The sequence below is a fragment of the Alligator mississippiensis genome, chromosome 3, assembly GCF_030867095.1.
Source record: "Alligator mississippiensis isolate rAllMis1 chromosome 3, rAllMis1, whole genome shotgun sequence".
In the NCBI taxonomy this organism is placed as follows: domain Eukaryota; kingdom Metazoa; phylum Chordata; order Crocodylia; family Alligatoridae; genus Alligator; species Alligator mississippiensis.
This window is the reverse complement of record NC_081826.1, coordinates 93,876,929-93,892,673: the sequence shown is the minus strand read 5'-3', so window position 1 is coordinate 93,892,673 and position 15,745 is coordinate 93,876,929. Positions and strand designations below refer to the sequence as shown.

At 42.7% G+C, this 15,745-nt stretch overlaps 1 protein-coding gene across 12 annotated transcripts in view; it reads right to left on the bottom strand.

Moving 5' to 3' along the window:
* Positions 1-15,745, bottom strand: part of PTPRM (protein tyrosine phosphatase receptor type M) — a 725,043-nt gene that overhangs the window by 494,550 nt on the left and 214,748 nt on the right. The gene's annotated exons all lie outside the window — the stretch shown is intronic.

The following is a 15,745-nucleotide window of genomic DNA, read 5'->3' as shown; positions in this document are numbered from 1 at the left end:
GTTTCAATTACTGTAACATATTTAGCACTTTATTGAACAATATAAACAAGATTGAAGAGAATTTTCCATGTGTTCTTTAAACTGTCCCTAATCCTTGCCAGACCTATTTTGACCTCCATGCTGTGTAGATCAGCAGGACCTCCGCACTCTTTAGGAAAAAAATTCTGTTCAATGAAAGGACTTAAGAATACTTTCTAAAGCAGAGCTTTCCAAACTTTTCATGTTGGTGACACACTTTTTAGACATGCATCATTTCGCGACACAGTAATTCAGTTCCGGGGGAGGGGCCAAGGGAAGCAGACGCGAGTAAGGGAGCTCCGCGGTGCCCTTCCACAAAATTTTCTGCATTTCGCGCGACACACCTACGCACTGCCGCCGACACACTAATGTGTCGCAGCACACAGTTTGGAAAGCTCTGTTCTAAAGAATGTGTACCTTAGAAAGCAATTGCTGCTGCTTTCAGGAGCGAAGGGAAATGCATCTTTAACATAAAATTAATAAATTTAAAAACACATCAACTGTTTCAGCGCAAGTGGGGCTTTTAAAAGGCACACAGCAGAATTTCAACACTTCAGATGCATCACTGCAGTTACTCAGCACTAGGAGTACTTATCCATTGTTACCAACATACTTATATAATTTGGGCCATAATTACAGGAATACTATGGGCCCAAGTCAGGGAATTCTGAGAAAAAAGCTTGGAGGTATCTGGCATGTGGCATCTGCTCATAAAAAAAGAGCTGCCCCAGAAACAAATGACCTTTTCTCAAAGAAAGACAACACTGGAGTAGAACTGGAGTAAAACTTCCTCAGTTTACTTCAGTTGAAATGGCTGAGCCATATAACTGAAAGGTTGTTTTGTTTCCTCCTCAGAAGTAAAAGATTTTCTTAAAATATTCCACTTGAATGTCCGTGGCCTAAACACATGCAGTGTTGCCCTTTTGTCCAAGCAGTATGCCAGTGGGTTGGACAATTTATTTGGTACAATCCTGTTTATATACAAAAGTACAGGCATTAGTTTTGTTTTCCTGAACAATATACCAAATGCAGAGGTTTACATGCCATTGACCTTGCAAGCATCATCAGTTGATTTTTTTTAAAGTGTTATTCCAAACCTCCAAAATGATAATGAAAACTCAGAGTGGTTATTTTATCTGGATAAAAGAGACTGTCAATAGATAATAATTCTACTACACTTGAAGATGGAAATTCCATTGAGGAAGAAACAGAAACATTTACTTTGTGGGAATTCTGACATCTACACCCCTTGTATAGCAACCAACACTTTTTCTAGTCAGTGGAGGACCTTCTTGAAAAGCTGCACTGCATGGAAATTATTTTTTGGCACAACAGGCAAAACACTTTTCCAGTGCAGATACAGTGAACAGAGAAGAGCCTAGCACTCTAAACTTTATGGCAGGGGACAAACCCCAACATGAGAAACATGAGCAGCCAGGCACTGGGGAGAGAGGCAGCAAAATAACAGGCAAAGTCTAAAAATACCACTGCAAATACCAGTTCAGCTCCCTTCTACAGCAACCCTTTTCTTCGGACATATAAGGCTTCTTCAAAAGAAAGGCACCCATGTTATAATTTGATCACGCACTTTACAAAACATCAAGAAAGAAAGTAGCCACCTGTTTCAAAACTGGACATAGTACTCTAGATACTTGATCTATCACATCCAGCTCTCTCCTCCACTGTGCAATCAGCAATTAATATAATAGCCCTGTCAGTAGTTGATCAACAGGCATAAATAGATTACATAATCAGAGGGATCTGGGTTTTCCATTTGCCACAGAAAAACAGATTTTTTCCTTTAAGAAAGAAAAGTGCAGGAAACCATGGATTTCCCCTTGCAGGCTGGCAGAGTTCCAGTCTGCATGGGGCTGCTTGAAGTGGGGGGGGGGGGGGAAGAGATGGCATGGTGGGCAGCATGGCAGCCTAAGGGGAGCAGCAGTGGTGACAGTGACCGAGCCATGATGCAGGGTACAGTCACAGCCCGGCATGAAAGCAGCTGGTGGCGGGAGGAGATGAGGGAAGGGTGTCCCCCCCAGCCATTACTCCTTGAACTGCTGGCAGTATGGTGGAGCAAAGGTCCCAGCAGCGGCAATGAGTCTTGATGCCCTGCTCCACCCTCCTTCACTGGGTCCTGCCCACTGGGCCATGCAGGCCCCTGGGAGAGGAAAGCAGGCTGGGCAACCCTGAATCCCACAGTGGCTAGCACACATCCTCCCCTCTTCCCTCATGGACTCTGTTCAGCTTTGCTCTGGCCATGCCACCTGGGTGGGGTGGGGCAGACTCCAAGCTCCTCCCTCCCCTTCAGCCACAGCAGCTACCACATCCGGTTCATGGTAGCCTGGGCTCAGGCACTGCTGGCCAGCTGTGGCTGGCACCCATGAGATAGGGAGCAGGCAGGATGCAGCTGCTAGTCCTGTAGCCCTGGCAGATGGGGCCCCCCCTCTGGAAAGGGTTGGAAGGGGGAACAGGGGGCTACAGGTCAGGAGTGAGGGGCCCTGGCAGGGCTGGGGGGCAGTGGGTCAGGAGTTTGGGGCACTAGCAGGGCTGGGGCACTGTGAGTTGAAAGAGGAGCATTGGCAGGGCCAGGGAGGGTAGGGGATACTGGGTCAGGAGTGAGGGGCACGGGAAGGGACAGGGCACCAGCATATCAGCACTGCTCAGCAGCACAAAGCAGTGGGGGAAACCACTGCACTTGGATCTGCAACCTGGTGAGCAAAGGGGATGGGGGAGCTCTGATTTTCTGTGATAAAAAAAAATAAAATAAAATGCCAAAATATATAGGTATTTAGAATGTATTTTATTATAGTGATTGAGGCAGTGGTAGGCTTCCAAAATGCTTTAAAATTGTAAATATATCAATAAAGCATTGTGTTCAACTGATACACACACACACACACACACACACACAGCCTGTGTGAAGCAGTTAGTATTTGCTTTGGATTAGGATTCGGCTGATTTGGGGGACAGTGATTCAATTTGGTAAGAAAAAAAACAACAACCCAAAAACCCAAACTCACCAGTTCCTGTCTGGTGAGGGGTAATCCCCGCTGCCCTCCAGTGCCCCATACCACATGGCGGGCTCTTCCACAAGCCCCCTGAAGCCCTGAGGCAACTACAGGAGCTGGTGAGTCTTGGGGTTTTTTCTGTTGTTTTTTTTTCTTAAAGGGCCAGATTTGGGGAGGGCAGGGCAGCTGTGGGGGGGGGGGCTGGGGCAGCAGTGGGAGGGGTTGGGGAGGTCCCCATGCACAGTCCCCTATGCAGTGGGGTGCAGCGGGGATCACCCCCCTGCCCAGCAGCACCTCGTGAGTAGGGGTTTTTATAAAAAACAAAGGGAGCTCGGGCAGGTGGGGCAGCCATGGGGGGGTGGGGGGAGGCAGGTAATGGGGCCTGGCACAGGTCCCCCCATGGTCCCCTCCCCCCGCCCCCTACTTACCAGTTTCTAGTCCAGCTCCAGGTCCCTACTGCAGCGGGCAAGGACTGCCCGGATCAAAGGTCTCCGAATATTTTCCGAAGTTTTGGAGAGCTTCAAATCAATTCAGACCTTTTTATTGGTCCCGATTTGATTCAGATTTGGAGATTTGACCACCGAATCAGGTTCAATCTCCTCCAAATTGAATCAGCACCCGAAGCATCACACAGATCTAATACACACACACACACACACACACACACACACACAAAGTGGTGTTTCACTTTAAAAATGAGGATTGGGGGATTTTTAATGAGAGAATTTTGTATTTTTTATTTGAGAATTTTGGATTTTTTAAGAGAGAAAACCAGGATCCCTGGTAATCAACAAACAGCTGCAGCAATCTAACCATCTGGCTTTTCAACATTGCATCCTTCCTGCCCCCAGTAGATTGAAAAAAAACAAACAAACCCCAAACAGATTATACTTGCTAACTGTAGACCCAGAGAGACGGCCTGGGGAAGCATGATCTAGAAACTACAAATTATTTCACCAAAGAATGGGTAAAAAACACAATAAAAAACATAAGAAATACATGGCACTTTATTAATGTTTCCCCTATCTGGGAACATTTATTTTGCTTTTATAATATGAGCATTTTTCCTCTGCAGTATCTAGATTTCAATGGTAACCACAGAGCTGAATATCATTTGCAAAAAGATAAACTGTAGCCTACATAGATCATGCACGACCATGGACAGCCTCTGCAATAGCTCTCCAATACTCTCAAGACCACTGACAAAAAATTAAGATCCTACAATCCATTCCTGCTCCCAGTGACAAACACTGAACTGAGGCAGTGAGGATGCTCTGGGGGTGCTATCTACTGCTGCTCATGAGACCTCTACCTCTTTAGATAGTTCCTTAAGAGCAGGAACAGTGGTGCCAAATCATTCTGGTCACCATATTTCTGAGTTTGCAGTCTGTGAAGCAAGCAAGAGCAGGTGGGCAAGTTCTATTTTTTAGTGGCAGCCTCAAGAGGGGTTCATGGCCAGTGTAGACATACCCATAGTTTTACATTCTCTCCTAGAGGCTAAGACATAGCAGTGTTTTCATTTCTTAAATCATCCAGCCATGGAATTCAGCAGTTATGAAACAATACCCAGGAGATACTAAACAAAACGTTTAACATCTACTAGGATTGCTCCTAGGGCGAACTATTTATCCTACATGGTAAGAGCTTTGAGGAAATAAAAAAATAAGTACCTGGAATAAAGCTACATGTTAGCCTTATTAAAAAAGAACATCTTCAAGAACAGGGTTATGTGCTATTGTCACTTTTCTCCCTTTCCAATGACAGGCTAAAAGGTTTGTTAAACACAGAGGTTAATGTAAAAGGCATTTCAAGACAGGAGACGGTGAACTTTACAATGTGTAATAGAAAGCCCATTTTATTTCATCTTTGGGTTGCTGGATTAGTGTCTGACTAATGATTTTATCTATGTATACTGCTCACATTTTCAAGCTACCCAGCAATAGGTTTCCGCTCATTTGGAAGCAGGGTGTCATTACACTTTCTTCTCATATTATCTATAGTAGGATTACTGTCATCTGGCTAATTACCAATTTTTGAGCTACTGATACTGGCAGATCGGCATCATAACACTGTCAGGTATGTAAACTACTAATATGGTGCTGTACAGATTAGTATTTGCAATAACACAGCATGTTAAAATGACACCCGTCTTTTGAATTCCACTTCCACAAGTTCTCTATATCTGGCAGTTTGTCACAGGTCTGTAACATAGACAACAAAACACAACTATTGCCTATGGCACTAAATTCCACAACTATTCAGAGCCTTCTGAAAAAGCTCGTTTGACATATCAGCAACTTTAGAAGCATATTCTAAATATGCATATTAGCCTCAGGGGCCATTCTGTTACTGAAGTAATTTACTATTTTTATGAGTTTGAACAAAGATAACCCTTAAGAAATCTACCCCATTTATCAAAAAATAGGGTGGAATATAAATGTGCTCCAAAGAGTTACGTGAAATTTTATCAGTGTTAGTTTCCTAGCTATAACATAGTGCTTACCACTTTGCTATGAAGCAGGACTCGTTCCCAGCAGTCAAATTCCCCAAGTCCATCCCAGTACCAGCCTCTCTCTAAGCCTTTCTTACATTCCATCAAATAAGCCCTGCCTAGACCTGGCCTTCCTTCTGAACTTCTTGGGCCCACTGGGGCATCTCTTTGTTCCAGCCTTTCCCCAAGCTTGCTCATGGCATTGGCTTAATTTTTTTGCCCTTTTCTTAGAGCAACTCTGATCTCCTCTGCTGCTGAAGTACTTCCGGCCCATACTGCTGCAGCAGTAAGGGCCTTCCCACACATCCCTGTAAGAAGGGGGCTTCCCAGTCTGTTTTATCCCTCTTAAAGAGCACTTCTCCTTCATCCTTGTAATGGGAACAAAAAGGGGCCTTATTCAGGTGGCTATACCACTACAGTGAAGACCAGTCCTTAGGACTTGTGTCCAGAAGTCATTAGCCAATTCAGTGCACAGCTTTTTATATTTAAAAAGGTAGAACATGTGTTATCATCAGCAGGGATCCTGGTTTTCTCTGTTTAAAAACTGCAAATTCTATGATAAATCCCCCCCCATAAATTATCTCATTAGGACCCCCCCAAATCCATGTTTTTCCACAATTAAAATGAAAGGTCAGTATATACAGAGAGAGAGATAGAGGGTATCAGTGGAACACAATGTTGTATCGATATATTTACCATTTTAAAGTAATTTGGAATCCTACCACTGCCTCAATCACGAAAATGAAACAAATTCTAAATACCTATAAATTTTGGCATTTAATTTTGGGTTTTTTATCATGGAAAATCAGAGCTCCACCTGCCCCTTTTGCTCACCAGGATGCAGGTCTAGCTGTGGTTGTCCCCTACCCTTTGCTTTGTGCAGCCCTAATATGCCAATACCCTGCCCATGCCAATGCCCCTCACTCCCCACGCACAGCCCTGTGGACCTGCCAGTGCCCCTCACTCTCCGCCAATAACCTCTGGCCCTGCCAGTGCCCCTCACTCCCAATCCACAGCCTCCTGGACCCTGCCAGTGCCCCTCACTCCCCCCTCCCCCCAAGCCTTACCGGAGGGGACCTTCAGCTGCCAGGGCCATGGGGCCAGAGACTCAGGTCCTTCCCCGCTCCCCGCAGCACATAAGTCCCGGCTGTCACCTGCAGGAGGCAATGGCTGCTGCAGCAGAGCAGAACATGGAGCCTGGCTCCCCCTCCCACACAAGCAGCATGGCCTGAGTGCAGCCCATGGTGGGGCAGGGCAGATGCAGGCTGCATGCTGCAGGCTCAGAGCTCTCCACCTTGCTGCCCTCCCCCCAGGGCCTCCACAACCCAGCAGACAGGACCCGGCATGGCAGAGCAGAGCAGGGAGAGGCTGGGAGGCTTGGTGCCACTGCCAAGAGCCCTACACTGCTGTGGTGAGGCACCCACTGCCCACACAACAGCAGCAAGGGGCACAACTCTGCACGACCACCCCCACTGCTGTCAGGTGGGCAGAGAGCAGCTCTCCATGGCAGTGTAGGGCTTGCGGTGGTGTGGCAATGAGTTTCCCTGCCCCTCTCCATCCTGCCACACCGGGTCCTGCTGCTAGTCCATGGAGGCCCTGAGGGAGGACAGCAGGGAAGGGAGCCTGAGCCCACAGCATGCAGCCTGCACCTGTCCCCTTCCTGCACATAAATCTGAGGGAAACATGCCCCCCATGCTCCTCCCTGGACATGCATGGAGTGGCAAGGAGCCAGCCCAACCTCTGTCAGTTCTCGAGAGAACTCCAGATCCAGCTCCTCCCCTTGGTTCAATGGCCTATAGTAATTGGTCTTTCAAGTTCTATAGACAAGTGATTGTAGATCTACATGCATACAGTCCTCCCTGTCATATAGACTCATATAGACTCTTTTAGGAGTAGAAACAACAAAGAGAATGGAGAACTAGTTCTAGGCCATTAAGTAATTATAAAGATGCAATTTTAGTTGTCAATCAACATGTTGGTTCTACAGCACTGGTTCTTAAACAGGGTTAAGATGTTGGTGCCACGGGAACAAAAACGTAAAACTGCCCTTTTCACAGGGCTGTGGCATATGTGCATACTCCTGTTGTATTAGGGCTCTGTCAGACAGGAGCTCTAAGCAGGCTATAGCTCTTCCCAGTCTGCCTCCCTCCATCCCCTCCCACTCCTACACTCCTCCTGCAAACAAAGCATCATGGGACAGTTTTACTTGTGCAACTGTTTCTGGGATCAGTGTAGGCTGGGTAGAGGCCAGACTGAGAAGGGTTACAGCACCAGCCAGCATTCCTGTCTGCTTGAGGGTTATCAGAGAGTCCTAATGTAGCAGGAGCATACACATGTTCTGTAGCCCTTCTCAACAGACGCATTGGACCGTTCAACAGACACACGGGGCAGTTCTACTTGGAGGTAGCAACATCCAATAGAGAAGCACTGACATAAGCTGAGGCATGACCAACCAGGGTTCTCAACATTCAAAGAAGTAGTGGAAGAGTGCCCTGACTCTTGAAGGATTTAGCACCACTGTTCTACAGGAAACTAAAAGGGGCTAGGAGGAAAAAAAAAAAAATAGAGATTATGTCATTTCCTCGGCCACAAATAATGAATATAATGTAGGCTGTCATTTTATCTACATGTTTATTCGCATAATACATTACTTCATTGTATCAACACTTAGAGGTTTCCAAGTTATTTGAATATTGATAAGATGTGACCTTCTCATCCAAAAATCTTTCTAAAAGGAGTTTTCCCAGCCACAGGAAGGGGTAGATTAGAATATTCTACCTTTATCCTTTCTCCTATGCTCCAGATGAATGGGATTTGATTTGGTCCTATCACATACCTACCCATGGGATTACATGCTGGGTTTTTGTTATGCAACCCTTCAAACACATTGCTGGATATGTGTATTTCATGGCTCCAACTTGCTGGAAAAAATTTATTTAGTACATTAATTTGGCCTGATTCAGCAAGAAAACACCTTCCATGCTTCATCTTTTATGGGGGAAGAATATAAATGATTCTTACGCAACAGATAATGTTTTTTAAATATTCCTTTCCCCTACCCCCCAAAAGTGGCACAGAAGAGTCATAAGGGAAATCCAAATATGAAGAGTAATGAAAAGTTTGTGATTCTTCCTTTTTCTTAAAGCTTCATCTTCAAGAGGGACTGGTTTTATGTCATGGCACTTAAGTGTGAGAACAGACTATCCTACACCTCATCAAATATCTAACATATAACTTAAAATTCAAGGAAAAACTAACTTAAAATATAAATATGTCTAGGTAATGACTGTTGATAGACTAGTACAAAACCTTTTGTAGCACACTATCAAAGTAATCTATTCCTCTTCCAGTCTATTTCTGTAGAGTTTAAGGTTGACTGTCACAATGATAACTAAAGCAACTTTTCAATAAATAATATTTTTTACAGCATCTGCTGGTCATTCATTATTAACAAGTATCACATCATAGCTTTTGATTCCAATCAAAATAAAATTTTAATATCAAAAGCTATACAGCACCAGACCTCCTTAAGCTCTTAGCCTTGTAGCCAGGTAACCATAAAAACATAAGCAAGGTTGGAAATAGTTTAGTGATACACTATGCACTGCTGACTGATCAAGTAACAGTTTTTTATCTTCTGCATTCAAACAAAAATGGAAATTCCAAAGTGACTCATCTTTTTTCTGTGACCAACTATAATTTAGTCTATTTTGGCTGGGTGAAAGTTGAATGAAAGATAATCTTTGAAACAGTTCAATCAATCTTTTTATTTTCTAGAAATGTGAAGAATTTTTAATGTTATTTCCTAAATACCACAGACCTTTTATGGTTGTTGTTTTACTGTTATTGCTGTTGTTATTTTAAAAGCTTGCTCTATAGCTGCATTTAAATTAAGCTACATAAAAATGCTCAGGAGGTACAAGACAAATTTAAAAAAAAATATATTACGTTGTCACTTGAAGAACACTACTATAATAAACCAGATAGCACTCAAATATTAAAGGAAAATGAAAATCCTGAGTGAATAATTGTCAGCCTAACTTATTTTTCATAATACAATAAATATTCAGTATGTTTCATTTAGACTGCTATTCTATTTGTGTTAGAAACAGGAACTTGATACTGGAAAACAAATTCATTTTTTCAGGCAAGTAACAGAATTATAAGTACTTAGATTTAGCAAAATACTCTAGTTTATTATCTGTTTTTTCCTCTAACATCACAGTCTTATTTTTCCAGCATCAGATATACTCTTGGCTTCATATACTAGGAATATGACAACACCACAGATAAGAATATTTTCTCCAAAATATTTGCTGAGCTCTTATGAGGTATAGTTACTCTAATTTTGCAAACAGGTATAAATTCCTTGTTTTCCAAATATCATTTTGGTGAAAAGTGACATCAAATTTTAAGATCTATATTTTGTGACTACCAAAAAATTTGAATTATACGTTAATAGCTAGTAAGCGCTACAACCGCATACTACCACATTTTTAATGCAACTTTTGACCTATGTCTTTAACAGCAGTAGTATAGATTCCAATTTAGCTCACTTTTGAAAGAAGTAAAAAACTAAATTTTGTTCTTTTAATGCAAAATCCAGTATTTCTATTTTTTTTCTAAATCAACCTTAACATTAACAATAACTAGATGGGTTCAAAATAATAGATGGTATTACTGAATACTCTGCAACACATTAAAAAGAAGTATGGCATCCCTCTAAGACAATGAGGTATCACTCTCATTTTACAAATGAAGAAACAATGGCCAAATTCCAAACAACTTCATCAGGACCAGGATTTTACTCAGGAGATTCCAGGTCATCGTTTTCAAATTGGCAGGTCTTCATTTGGCTATCTAAAACCCATTTAAACAACCACTTAAGTAGCTTAATATTCAGAGTTACCAAGTACCCAATGAGTTCAAAGAGAGCTTTCAAGTACATTGGAAAAATCAGGCCCCATAATTAGGTGCCTTACTTTAAAAATCCAAGTCATTAATCTAAAAGATTTGCTAAAGGGAAGCTTTCAACTCAGCAGCAGGATCAGAATGTAAAGGAATACCATCAATTTAAGATCACAGTTATGTCTAAATGATTTTTTAACCTATAGTTACAACCAGCAGTTGTACTGCTATAGTTCATAAAGGACACAAGACCAAAACCCCATCTTTTTAATTTTACTTTGTATGTATTTGACAGTACTTTGTACAAAGTAAAACCCAGACTTGTCACCGTGTATTTATAATTTCACATATTTGTATGGACAGTATGCATCAATAAAAGAGAAAACAGAAAAACAAAGGAGGGGGACTGAGGTAGGTGCACTACCTTAGAATACTAGATTACTTTTGAAGTGGACTTGTTTTTTGTTGTTGCCTCACTTTGCTAAAAGTCCCAAATCCCACTCGTTTGTTCACTTTGCAAGGTAGCCAGAAAATAAAAATAAAAAAAGGTGGGGGTTTTTTTATTGCAAAATGTAATCATCTTTAGGGCCACAGGTGTGTTAGAACCCAAGATCCTTTACCAAACTGGATTGTTTGCAAGGCATGTAATAGTTCTGAATGCCTGTGTATCTATATCACCCTTCTCTCTGTCTGTCTCTGTCTGTTCATTACTTCTATCATCTTTCCCAATTTCTTCATCCTTTATTCCCTTGTTAGCTACAAAATCTACAGCAAAGATGACAGTATAGGGACACAGTATAATATTAGGGGCCCAGGAGGCAAGACTTACAAGGAAAGGCTAAAAGTTAGTTTGGATAAGAGAAGATTGAGGAGGATTGTGATAACAGTCTTCAAATACCTTAAAGGTGATTATATAGGGGATGGAGATGGGCTCTTCTCTAAGGCTGCAGGGAACAAGATTTGGAGCAATGGCCTCTAGCTGCAGCAAAGGACATTTTAGGTTGGAGATTAGGGTTAGGGACAGACATTCAAAAAGCCTGAGCCTGAACTGATTCAATCTTTGCAGGTTTGTCTAACCTGCCTAGGTTGAACCTGTTTGCAACTGCAAAGACATTCCCTTTGGACTGAGAAAATTCAGGCACATGCCTGCAGTGGCTCAGGATAGAAGAAAGGGGGGCGCTAGAGCAGCCCTTCTTTTCCTTCCACAGTACTGAGCTGAGGGGGAGGGCATGGCCAGGCCCTAGCAGGATGCTCTCATTAGGGAGGGTTATAAACCCCCACCCTGCCTGCACCGTCCCAGGCTTTTTCCCAGTTGCTGCTCAAGAGATGGGAGTGCTGGCAGACCCCGCCCCAGGCTAGCACTCTGAGACAAACGGGAGGGGGGATGCAGAGAATGCATCTGTTGATGATACTGAGCTTTTCCATCTCCCTCTCCCTGCTTCTTCATACTGTTTGCAACCCTGACAAGTGAGGGAACCAGCAAGGAGCTGATAACACAGCATTTATCAGCCCATCAACAAAACAAAAGCCCCTCATTAGTTCAAGCTCTTCTAGGTACTAGAATTTCAAGAATAAATTCATAACGTTTTTAATATAATGTTTACAGATATGTTTAACTACTAAAAAAGTGAATATACTGGTATATGCATTTTTAAAATGGATGTTCTGTTGCTTGTTTCCTGTGCTATAGACCTTGTCATTCTAAGCACGCTGGAAACCACAAATACTAAATACCTATTTATGCACAGAGGTTTAATGTCTACAAAACAAACATGCTGAATAGGACTGTTAATCTCTTTTCCCAATACTAAAGTTTGTATCAACTTTGCTTATTAATAAACAAACATCATTTTGCTTCCCTATAGAAGTCTTTCTACAGGTACAGATGTTAGTTTTCAAACGAGTGAAAGATATGTTATTTTAAAATAAAACTCTTTAAGTAAGGAGGAAATCTCAAACTAATTTTTATGATCTGTTTATTCACATAGTTAACAACAGAACAGACTTCACTCTATGAAGAATAGTTATTAGTTAAATGCTTATAATCTATTTCTTTTTCGACCCGGTTATTTATGATACAGAAAGTAAAACGCACTGATCCTTAAAAAATGAAACTTGCTGAAAGAAAAATGTAAGAGATTTTTTATTAAATACTCATTACTTCTACTTCGTTATCACTTTGGTAGGTAGATGGGCTGACATCACTATTGTAATAGAGGTCAGTGAGAATCAATATCAGACTAGTCTTACAAGCATACTGCTTTTCCTTATCTTTTGTTAATACTCTGGCACCTCTTCTTGTATTTTAGTAATAAAATTCACCAAGGTCATACTGAGAAAGAGAAAAAGGCAATGACTGGAAGATGTCAATGGTAGGAAAGCTCTTATTACTTTTTTCTTTTAAAACTCCAGCTAGCACTTCCTTTAGCTACAGGGGTTATTTTGTTACTATAAAGTAATTTAACTTTCAGTTCTCATTTTCACTCTTTTGGTGAATGAGAGGAATTTGTTTCAATTTTCTCCTTCTATTTGGTAGAAAAATCAAGGGGAAAAAATTATGAAAAGCATTCTGACAACAGCCCAGTTCAGTATTTTTTATATACCTTTCCAGCCCCAGCACATAAAGGAATAATTTTACTGGATCATTTTCTTTGTAATTCTCTTTCTTGTCAGTTGAGCATCTCCAAATGAATAGAGGTCTGAACTACTTCACTGACTACAATTTATAAGCTCAGTTTCCACTGACGTAAAGATCTTTAAACTTTATTAGAAAAATTGTTGTCTAATTAAAGCTGTTCATTGTCTTGGATGCCTTATGTTCCTCAGAGTAAACATTTCACTGATGGCAATGTTTCATCTCTGTATATTACTACTATTTTCATATCCTTCAACCAGAAATCAAAGCCAGAAACAGAAAAGACAGTTCAAACTAAAGAACCTATGTCGGAGCAGAGCATGTTTTGCAGACTACCAACCTGTGAAGACAGAACTACGCTGTGTTTGACAGTACAATGGGGCACCATTTGGGCAAAACCACCTTGTCCAACTACTCCCAGTCTCCATGTGCCATGCATCAAGAAGCAGTTACGTGATTTTTTTTATTTTTATTTTTTTTGCAGGATTTGGTTCACATGAACAGAAAGTGAGTAGGCAGGGCATGTTTTGACAGCTGAGCTTCCCAAGGCCCTCCAAGGTGGCAATGATGTGCTGCTGGTGTTTTATTCCCAAATGCCCTAAAATCCAAACGATGCATAAGTGTTGACACTAGAGGGGCATAATTTTATGCCACCACTGCCCCCGTTGCTGCTGGGCACTGGCTCTGGCGAGGCTGCATCTGCCCCACCATTGGCACAGATCATGCTGCTGCCCCTGCTGCTAGCTCTGGCCAGGATGCAGCCTCATGCCAGTGCTTCCACTACTGCTGGGCCCTGGCTCTGGGTGGGCTTCAGCCCCATGCCCCACCATCGGCGCAGAATTCTGGGGGGCACATGCCCTCCCATGGTTCCCCCCCGCATCGCCTGTGCTACAATTTATTATGTAGATGTTTACTTCCAATGCATTTTGCCAATTATTTGAAATCTGGCAAATCCAATGCAAGAATTTTCACCTTTGCTTGCCCAACTCTTCCTTCATTACATATCCAATCTCATCTTTCATCACAGCTTCTTAGGCTCTACTAATGATGCCAGTCTTACCACTCCTTTAATTTCCTTCTACTCTTAACCTTTGTTTACCTTCTATGATTACACTTTCCCATATCCAGTGCCCAGTAATCTGTCCATTTTATTAATCAAATCAAACTCTCTTAAAGCTCGTTTTCTGAAATTGGTACCAGGTAAGCAAACCCCCAAATACGTATGGAGCTCTACCAATATCGGTGAAATTGGGGGGTGGGGTGGGGAATCATAAGTCTGGACATACTGTAAGACTAGGGCATTACATTTCAAATTCCTGGGGAAAGTGTATCCTTAGATGCTGTGGCTTGCATAGCACTGAAGCATGCATGTTTACCAAGTACTAATAATTAGAAACAACAATTATAAAATCAAAGCTATCAGAATGGTTCATTGAGGAAAAGGGGATTTACTCTATTTTTCAGTCTGTTAAGCCCAGTCTATCAATAATCTGCCTACCAATAAATTGTGCTAAACTACTCATGAAACATCTGTTAGATCGGGGCAAGCAATTATTTCAGGCAAAGGGCTGCTTACCGAGTTCTGGCAAACTGTCGAGGGCCACATGGGTAGGCCAGCCCCTTGACAGGTGCCCCAACCCCTGGTCGCCATCTTGTGACCAGAAGTCCAACCCCCTAACCCCTGACCTTTGCTCCCAGAAGTCCCTCCCCTTGTCCCCAGAAGTCCTCCTTTCAGCAAGGGGTTTTGCCATCTTGGAACCAGAAAAATACCAAATTATATTCTAGAAGGTGAACATCTACAATATTCATTAATTGATTAAAAAAATTATTTTTGTCCTGGTTTACATGTGTTGGTTTAATGTGAATAGAGGTGATTGTATAAATAGCTTAACGTGAAGTCTCACTCTTGTAGACTGTGGGGGGGGTTGAGGGCATGGGGGGTTATAGGTTTGTGGGAGGCTGTGGGTGTGTGTGTGTGTGGATAAGTATGGGGGGTTGTGGGGTGAGGGAACATTTGTATGGATACGTGGGGTATGGGTGGGCATGGGGTTTGTAGAGGGGTATGTGTTGGGGAGGGTGGCTGGGGCGTGTGAGGGTGTGGGGGTCGGTGTGGATAGCAGTGTGAGGGGGGGGTGTGGGTGCATGTGGGACTCATCCTACGAACCCACACACACACCCTCTGGGGGTACATATACCCCACCCCATGTTCCTGTGGTCCGAGGATGCAGCTGAGAGCCACATGGTGCTGAAGCAGTGCGGGGGCAGGAAGGCAGGGAAATGGCTGGGTGTGGGGCGGGGCTGGGCTGCTTGGTCCTGCCAGCTCCCCCTGGATCCTACTGTACCTGGTTCCTGTCATCTTTGACAGGCAGCCAGAAGCAAATAAATATTCATTTACTAGATTTTTAGGGGCCCCATGGGCTGGATAGAATGGCCTGGTGGGCTAGATGCGGCCTGTATTTTGCCCACTCCTGTGTTAGATGGTCTGTTTTTATTAGGGATTAAACAGGAACAATCAAATTCCACACTTGTAGAACCTCAAATGACTATTTGAAAAATGAAAATATAGGCTGCTTGCAGATGTTTAAAAAAAGCAAACAACACACTTTACTAGAAGAAACAGCACATTAGTTCAACCAGGCTCTGCAGTGCCTGTATAGATCAGGTGCTTCAGTGGGGCTTTCTGGC